This window comes from Dipodomys merriami, unplaced genomic scaffold, assembly GCF_024711535.1.
Source record: "Dipodomys merriami isolate MVZ:Mamm:240054 unplaced genomic scaffold, mDipMer1.0.p SCAF_195, whole genome shotgun sequence".
NCBI lineage: Eukaryota > Metazoa > Chordata > Mammalia > Rodentia > Heteromyidae > Dipodomys > Dipodomys merriami.
In genome coordinates this window covers 621210-629968 of record NW_027203326.1, presented here as the reverse complement: position 1 = coordinate 629968, position 8759 = coordinate 621210, and the positions used below count along the sequence as shown (strand labels likewise).

Below are 8759 nucleotides of genomic sequence, written 5' to 3'. Positions count from 1 at the left end.
CCCCCCCCCCCCACAATACTCCCTGGTCCCCATGCCCCTGCAACCTGCAACAAATTTGTAAAGTTCATTTTTGACATAATGACTTGTACATCTCATTGTTGCAATGGGTCCACCTGTATCCATATTTAAACGATTTTGTTTTTCCCCTTCCCCTCCACAAATTATACCGACATCAAATACAGTAAAAGCAGGGGCTATACTGTGAGGGAGGGACATACATAACAACAAAGAAATAATCTTATCAATGTGTTAGAAAAAATCACATGAAAGAAAATTAAAAATTTGAATACATATCTTAGGGTTCATTTCCCTAACATCAACTTATCTGACCTTTTCTGCTTGACTCAGACAACTACTAGATATTGCAAATAAGGGAAACCATGGGACCTGTCTTTCTTTGGGCCTTGCTTATTTCATTTAATATAATTTTTCCAAGCTTTTCCATTTCCTAACAAATGGGGCAATGTTATTCTTTCTGATGGAGACATAGAATTCCATTGTGTATACATGACTCATTTTCTTGATCCATTCATCTACTGAGGTGCATCTGGGTTGGTTACAGATCTTAGGTATAGTAAATAATGCTGCAATAAACATAGTCGTGCTGGGAGCTTTAGTTTGGTCTTGTTTGTAAACATTTGGGTAAATGCCTAAAAGTGGGATTGCAGGATCATAGGGGGTTCTATGTGAAGAATTTTGAGGAACCTCCATACTGCTTTCCAAAGTGGTTGAACAAGTTTACATTCCCACCAACAATGCAGTACGATTCCCTTCTGTCCACATCCCCTCCAGCATCTGTTGTTATTAGAGTTCTTGAATTTAGCCATTCTAACTGGAGTGAGCTAGTATCCCAATCGTGTTTTGATTTGCATTTCTTTTATGGCTTGGGAGGTTGAGCATTTCTTCATGTGTCTATTGGCCATCATTCTTTCCTATTCAGAGAAGTTTCTCCTTAAGTCTCTAGCCCACTTATTTATTGGGCAGTTGTTTCTTTTAGGATTTGTTCTTGGGGGATTTAGTTTTTTGAGTTCCAGGTATAATTTAGATATGAGACCTTTGTCCGTTGTATGACTAGTGAAGATTTTCTCCCAATCAGTGGGCTTTCTATTGATCTTGCTAGCTATGTCCTTTGCCATGCAGAAGCTCTGCAATTTCATACAATCCCATTTGTCCAAAGTTTCTTTGATGTGTTGTGTTTCTGGGTCTCTATTAAGAAAATTTAGGCCTGTGCCAAAGAGACCTATGGTTTCTTCTATTCCATTATCTACCGTTTTCAGAGTGTCTGCTTTGACTCTGAAATCTTTGATCCATTTGGAGTTGATTCCGGTGCAGGGTGGTATATGAAGATCTAAATTTAGTTTTCTGTAAGTAGTTAAGCAATTTTGCCTGTGACATTTACTGAAGAAGCTCTCTTTCTTCCATTCTATTTTTTAGCTCCATTATAAAAGATTAGATGACTATTGGTCTGTAGGTTCATTTCTGAGGTATCAATTCTATTCCATTGGTACTGAGGTCTAGTCTTGTGAAGGTACCAAGCTGTTTTGATCACCATGGCTTTGTAGTTGAGTTTGAAATTTGGTATTGTTATTCCTCCAGCATTGTTCTTTCTGTTTAGCATCGTTTTTGCTATTTGGTGTCTTTTATTGTTCCTTATAAATTTTTGGATAGCCACTTCAATTTCTTTAAAGAATGAGGTTAGAATATTGATAGGTATCACATTGAATTTGTAGATAGCCTTGGGAATGATGTCCATTTTCACGATATTGATATTTCCAATCCAGTAGCATGGGAGATTTTGCCACTTTCTAAGTTCTGTTTTGAATTCCTTTTTCAAGTTTTTAAAGTTTTCAGCATAGAGGTCCTTCACTTCTTCGGTTAAGTTAATTCCTAGGTACTTTATTATTTGTGGGGTTATTACAAATGGTGTTGCTTTCCTAATTTCAGCCACACTTTTCTCATTGTTGGCATAAAGAAAAGCCATGACGTTTTGAGGGTTAATTTTATACCCTGCTAATTTGCCAAATTTTGAATCAACTTGAGTAATTTGGGAGTGTAATCTCTGGGATTCTTTAAATACAAGACCATTTCATCTGCAAAGAGGGAGAGTTTTATTCTTCTTTCCCTAGTTGAATTCCATGTATGTTTGCTTCTTTTCTTTCACTGTAGTTGGCATTCTAATCCTAGATTGAAGAGAAGTGGACAGAGTGGACATTCCTTGTTTTGTTCCTGACTTAAAAGGAAATGGCTTTAGATTTTCACCATTGAGTATAATGCTGGCTGTAGGTTTGTTATATACAGCCTTTATTGTATTGAGGAATGTTCCATGGATTCCTAATTTTTCCAGAACCTTCATCATAAAGGGCTGTTGGATCTTGTCAAATGCTTTTTAAGTATCTATTTAGACAACCATGTGGTTCTTATCCTTGCTCTTGTTGATGTGATGAATTATATTAATTGATTTGCGTATATTGAACAAGTTTTGCATCCCTGAAATGAATCCTGTTCGATTGGATGAATTGTTGAAGTCAATTGGCCAAAATTTTGTTCAGAAGTTTTGCATCAAAATTCATCAAAGAAATGGGTCTATAGTTCTTTTTCTTTGATGAGCCTCTGCCTGGTTATGTGATGAGGGTTATGGTGGCTTCATAGAATGAATTTGATAGTGAACTTTCTCTTTCAATTTCATTGAAAAGTTGGAGGAGTATTGGTGTGAGCTCTGCTTTGAAGGGCTTGTTGAATTCTGCTGTAAAACCGTCTGGTCCTGGGCTTTTCTTAGATGGGAGGTCTCTTATTACTGTATTTAAATGCTTGATATGGGCCTGTTAAGATGGTTTAACTCATCTTGGTTTAGTTTGGGCATGTCAATATTTCTGCCAACTTCTCAAACTTAGTCGCATATAGTTTTGAGAAGTATTCCCTTATAATATTCTGAATCTTGCTTTATTCTGTGGTGATATTTCCAATCTCATCTCTGTTTATTTATTTGGGTGTGTTCTTTTCTGTTTCTCATAAGATTTACTAAGGGTCTGTCAATTTTGTTAATTTTTTCGAAGAAGCAACTCTGTTTTGTTGATTTTTTGTATTTTTTTTTATGGATTCTAATTCATTTAATTCTGATTTAATTTTAACTATTTCTTTTTGTCTACTGGATTGGGGTTTATCTTGCTGCTCTTTTCAAGGACGCTCAGTTGTCTCATTAAATTGTTGGTTTCAGATCTCTCCAATATGTTGATGTACAAACTCAAAGCTATAAACTTGCCCCTGAGTACTGCCTTTGCTGTGTCCCAGAGGAGCTGGTAATTTGTGTGTTCGTTTTTGTTGAATATCATGAACATTTGTATTTCCTTTCTTATCTCTTCCATGACCTACTTGTGATTCAGCAGTGTGTTGTTCAGCCTTCATGTTTTACCAGACTTTCTTTGGTGGCTTTTCTTGTTGAGTTCTAATTTTATTCCCTTGTGTTCAGAGATAATGCAAGGTATAACTTCAATGTTTCTGAATTTGGACAAGTTTGCTTTGTGGCCTAAAATGTGGTCTATTTTGGAATATGTTTCATGTGCTGCTGAGAAAAAGTATATTCTGATGCTGCTGGGTGAAATATGCAGTAGTTTTTGTTAAATCTAATTGATCTATGCAGTTGTTTAGATCTGCGGTTTCTCTGTTGAGGTTTTGCGAAGTTGGTCTATCCAGTTGGGAAAGTGGTGTGTTAAAGTCCCCAACAATTAATGTCTTTGGATCTAAGTGCGATTTGAGGGAAGTAGTGTTTCTTGCATAAATTTGGGTGCTCCTTTGTTTGGTGAATAGATATTTAGAATTGTAAAATCCTCTTGAGGGAGAGATCCCTTAATTAGTATGCAGTGAGCTTCTTTATCTCTTCTCACGAATTTTAATTTGAAGTCTATTTTATCTAATATTAGGATTGCATCACCAGCCTGTTTATGGGGGCCGTTTGCTTGGTAAATTTTGTTCTAGCCTTTCACATTGAAAATGTGTTTGTTTTTATTGGCAAGATGTGACTCCTGAAGGCAGCAGTTAGTAGGATCTTGCTTTTTAATCCAACTAGACAATCTATGTAGCTTAACTGGAGGGTGAAGTCCATTAATGTTGAGAGATATTGGGGAGTTTCTGCCATTTTGTCTATCATGTGGTGTAATAGTATTCTACACATTTATTGACAGCTTACAAATTATTCTCAAATTTGAATACATTAAAAATACTTTATTTTTTTCTTATTTTCTTTTTTCTTTTGTTTTGGTATCAGATTTTTTTAATTGTGAATATAATGTACAGAGGGGTTACAATTACATGGGCAAAATAGTGAGTACATTTCTTATCAAGCATTGTAGCCTCCTCCTTTGTTTACCCTTCCCATCCATTCTCAGCCTCCCCCCACTTCCACACCTAATCCTCCCCCCCCCACCAATGTTGTAAAGTTCATTTTCGACATGACAACTTGTACTTCTCATTGCTGAGACGGGTCCACCTGTATCCTTATTTAAACGACTTGGTTTTCCCCTTCCCCTCCACAAATTATACTGGCATCAAATACCGTGAAAGCCGGGGTTATACTGTGGGGGAAGGCGAGCTCCCCTATGACCCAGAAATCCCACTTTTGGACATTTACCCAAATGTTTACAAACAAGACCACATTACAGCTACCAGCACGACTATGTTTATTGCAGCATTACTTACCATAGCTAAGATCTGGAACCAACCCAGATGCCCCTCAATAGATGAATGAATCAAGAAAATGTGCTATATATAAACAATGGAATTTTATGCCTTCATCCGAAAGAATGACATTGCCCCATTTGTTAGGAATTGGAAAGACTTGGAAAAAATCATATTAAGTGAAGTAAGCCAGGCCCAAAGAAACATAGGCCCCATGGTTTTCCTTATTTTCAATATCTAGTATATATATGAGTCAACCAGAAAAGGTCATATAAGGTGATGTTAGGAAAATGAACCCTATGATATGTATTTAAATGTTTTTTTTTTCTTTCATGCATTTGTTTCTAAAGCATTTATAATATTATTTTTTTCTTATTTTTTTTGGCCAGGAAATCAGCAACACCTTGGTCCGCATTTCTCTCATAGAACTTTTAAATGTTTTCCTGATCTCCAGTCTTCTGAGGACTTACTCATCTGCTTAGGAATTGTTGCTGGCTGTTGGAAAAGAGCTCAAGGAAGGATGCCATTTAAAGCCTTACAACATTGTTCTTCACCAGGGTATTCTCTTGCTGCTTTGGTTGTTGAGAGTGGCTACAAGAGCAAAGCATTCCATGGGAAACTAAGAGACACCATATGACCTTATTACCTTTACTTACTGAGATTCCTGCGTGATTTGTTATCACTTGTACTACATTTTGCAAGTCAAATCTGTCAAAACCTACCAGTTTGAAGAGACAATACATCTTTAGTGACAAATACATCTTTAACATATTTGGTTCCAAGCATTCCATCTAAGGCATATTCAACAGGTACTAAAACTTGTGCTGGTTGTATCTATGTGTCTTTCCCATATGTCCATGCATACACGTGTATATGTATGTGTATATTTGTGTGCATATATAAGGGCATATACACACATATATGCATACATAAATAAATGTACATATCCAAATATATAAGAATGTATGTATATATGTATATGTATATATCAGGTGTTCAGTGATTTAATACAGATTTCCCAGCACATTGTCATTTTCACAAAATGTACATGATAAACTGCTCTGAGGATCTGTGCTCACATCACCCATTACCTTGTTTTTCATCCCTGTGAACAACTTCAGCCTGGGATATCTTTATTTTTGTTACTTACTGAAAATAAAAGAAAAAGGTTGTATGTGAAAGAGGAAGAAATTTCAGGTCATAGGTTAAAATTATCTTAACTGTCCCAATGATTCCTATGAGATAAAATGTATAATAGTACTAAAAGTGAAAAGGAATTCCTAGATCTGTTGTTTTGCCATTTAGAATGACAAAGAAAAATTTCGCGTCACTGTTATAACTCTTAAAGAATGCAAAAATAACTGATGGTCGTTATCATGTTCCCTCAAAACCAGTGCACCCTGAAGTATAATAGTAGACTAGCAGAAATTATAAGTAGCAGATTTGGAGCATGAAAGCGAAAGAACAGAAATGAGAGTGAAAGAGAGAGAAAAATATCATAATACTTAAAGTGCATAACAGATAAACAAGAGCTTTAAGAGAATATTCATGCTGCTATCTTGAGACTCTACATGTACATTTGAAGGTATTTGATGTATGATAACCCATCAATATAAAATATAAAGTGATTTTGATAAAAAATAAAGATTACTCAGAAGAAATTATAAATGCAAAAAGAATCTTCACAGAAGCAAACTGTGAGATATTTCATGACTTTTAAAAGGATAAAGTGGCTGAAGTTAGTATAAATTTAGAAGTATGCCAATTCACAAAAATATAAAAAGGTATTCATATATTTCATTATATAACCCAGAGCAGAAAGCAAATGTTGTTTAGATTATTTTTAAAATACAGTCTCTCAGGTGCTGGGAAGCGGGCTCAGTGGTAGAGTGCTTGTCTTGCATGCATGAGACCCTGGGTTTGATTCCTCAGCAACACATAAGCAGAAAAAGACCGAAGTGGAGCTGTGGCTCAAATGGTAGCACTAGCCTTGAGCTGAAGAGCTGAGGAACAGCACCCAGGACTCAAAGTTCAAGCCCCACAACCAACAAAACCAAACAAAAAACTAAGCAAAATACAGTCTCTCACTTTTCTGGCCCCAACTCTGGAATACCACTGATTCAGCCTAGGGCTAAAATTTTAGGTGTGGACATTTATCAACAATCCTGATTCAGACTCTACTTGAGAAAAATTTTAATCAATATTTTGTTCTTAATTTTGCTCTTTGTAAATTCACATGCACCTATAAAAAATGGTGTGGCCATCCCAGTAACATTCTCAAGGTACATAGTAATGACGACTCACAAAAATTTGTATTATATTATAACAAGGAAAACAATTCTACAAATAAATTAAACCAAAAATTAAATGTTAATGATTAATAAAATAAAAACCAAATACCAGTGTTTCCAGCATTTGAAGAGTACTACATTCCTGCACATTTAAACCTGGCTAATATTATGATGTTCAACAAGAGTTTTTTTGGCTATGAGTAGTCTTATAGTTACCCTCTTAGATTAAGATTTATTTTTTATCTCATCATTTATACATGGCTTATGTCATCATTTGTTCCTCCCTAACATATAAAGAAAGGAAGCCCTAAAGTTTTAACAGAAACTTTGTAGTTAATGTCTTAAATTTTCACACTCTTTCTTTACGCAAAGACTTTGCAACTTCTCATTAGTAATGTTTCTATCAACTCTGAAATGTACATACTTAGGAGTATATATCTGCTACCATAAATCTTAAATACATTATGGAAAAGTTTTATGACCTGCCAAAAGTCTTAATTTTGGCATATATAAGCAAATTCCCAAAATGTAATATATTTAAAACATTAAAACTTTTTGTGGGGAGGGTCTGGTTGTGAGTTCAGAAGTCTGGGCCTGGGCTCTGTCCCTTGGCTCTTTAGATCAAGGCTAGCACTCTACCACTTGAGCTACAGCACCACTTCGGGCTTTTTTCTACTTATGTGGTGCTGAGGAATCTATCCAAGGGCCTCATGCATGCAAGGCAAGTGCTCTACCACTGATCCACCTTCTCAGCCCAAAACATTAAACCTTTAACAAACCTGAACACTTGCTTCAGTGTTCATTATGACAGGTGCCTTGTATAGAATAATTGAATTCCTCCTGCTACATATCTCTTGAACAACAAAAACCTGGAATTATTTTGTTTTTGACATATCAATCTTGAATTTATTCTTAAATGTGTGCTTATGTAAGAAATATATGGTTCTAAAATTTCACGACAATACTTTTGAACTTACTTTTTGTTGAGTTATCTAGTTTAAGAAAATCATTATAAATAACATTAAGAAAACATTATAAATATAAATAACATTAAGAAAAACATTATAAATAAAAAATGTTTTGTGCTCAATTCGGCAGCACATACACTAAAATTGGAACAATACGCAGAAGAATAGCACGGTCCCTGCGCAAGGATGACAGGCAAATTCGTGAATTGTTCCAAATTTTTACAACAGATGCTGGAGGGGATGTTGCCAGAATGGAACCCTCCTGCATTCTTGGTGGGAGTGTAAACTTGTTGAACCACTTGGAAAGCAGTATGGAAGTTCCTCAAAAGATTCCACATACTGCTCCCCTATGATCCAAAAATCCCACTTTTGGGCATTCACCCAAATGATTACAAACAAGACCATATTAAAACTACCAGCACAACTATGTTTATTGCAGCATTATTTACCATAGGTAAGATATATAACCAACCCCGATACCCCTCAGTAGATGAATATATCAAGAATATGTTGTGTGTGTGTGTGTGTGTGTGTGTGTGTGTGTGTGTATGGGAATTCTATCGTCCATCAGAATGAATGACATCACCCAATTTGTTATAAAATGGCAAAACGTAGAAAAATTATATTAACTGAAGTAAACCAAGTCCAAAGAAACATAGGTCCATGGTATCCCTTATTTGCAATAAGTAAATCTATGTCTGTGATAAGCAGAAATGGTCAAAAGCTATATGCATATGACTAGATAAGGTTATGTTAAGCTAAATGAAACTCAAGATAGGAATACAAGTGTTTTTTTTTTTCTTGCTGTTGTTATTAACGCATTTGTAAT

The 8759-nt window shown here is 35.4% G+C and overlaps 1 non-coding gene across 1 annotated transcript; it reads left to right on the top strand.

The window, feature by feature from the left end:
- Window positions 1-8044: 8044 nt before the first annotated feature.
- On the top strand, window positions 8045-8151 carry LOC138831410 (U6 spliceosomal RNA). Its single transcript, XR_011373282.1, has one exon. It is a non-coding gene; the product is annotated as a U6 spliceosomal RNA (small nuclear RNA).
- The last annotated feature ends 608 nt before the right edge of the window (window positions 8152-8759 follow it).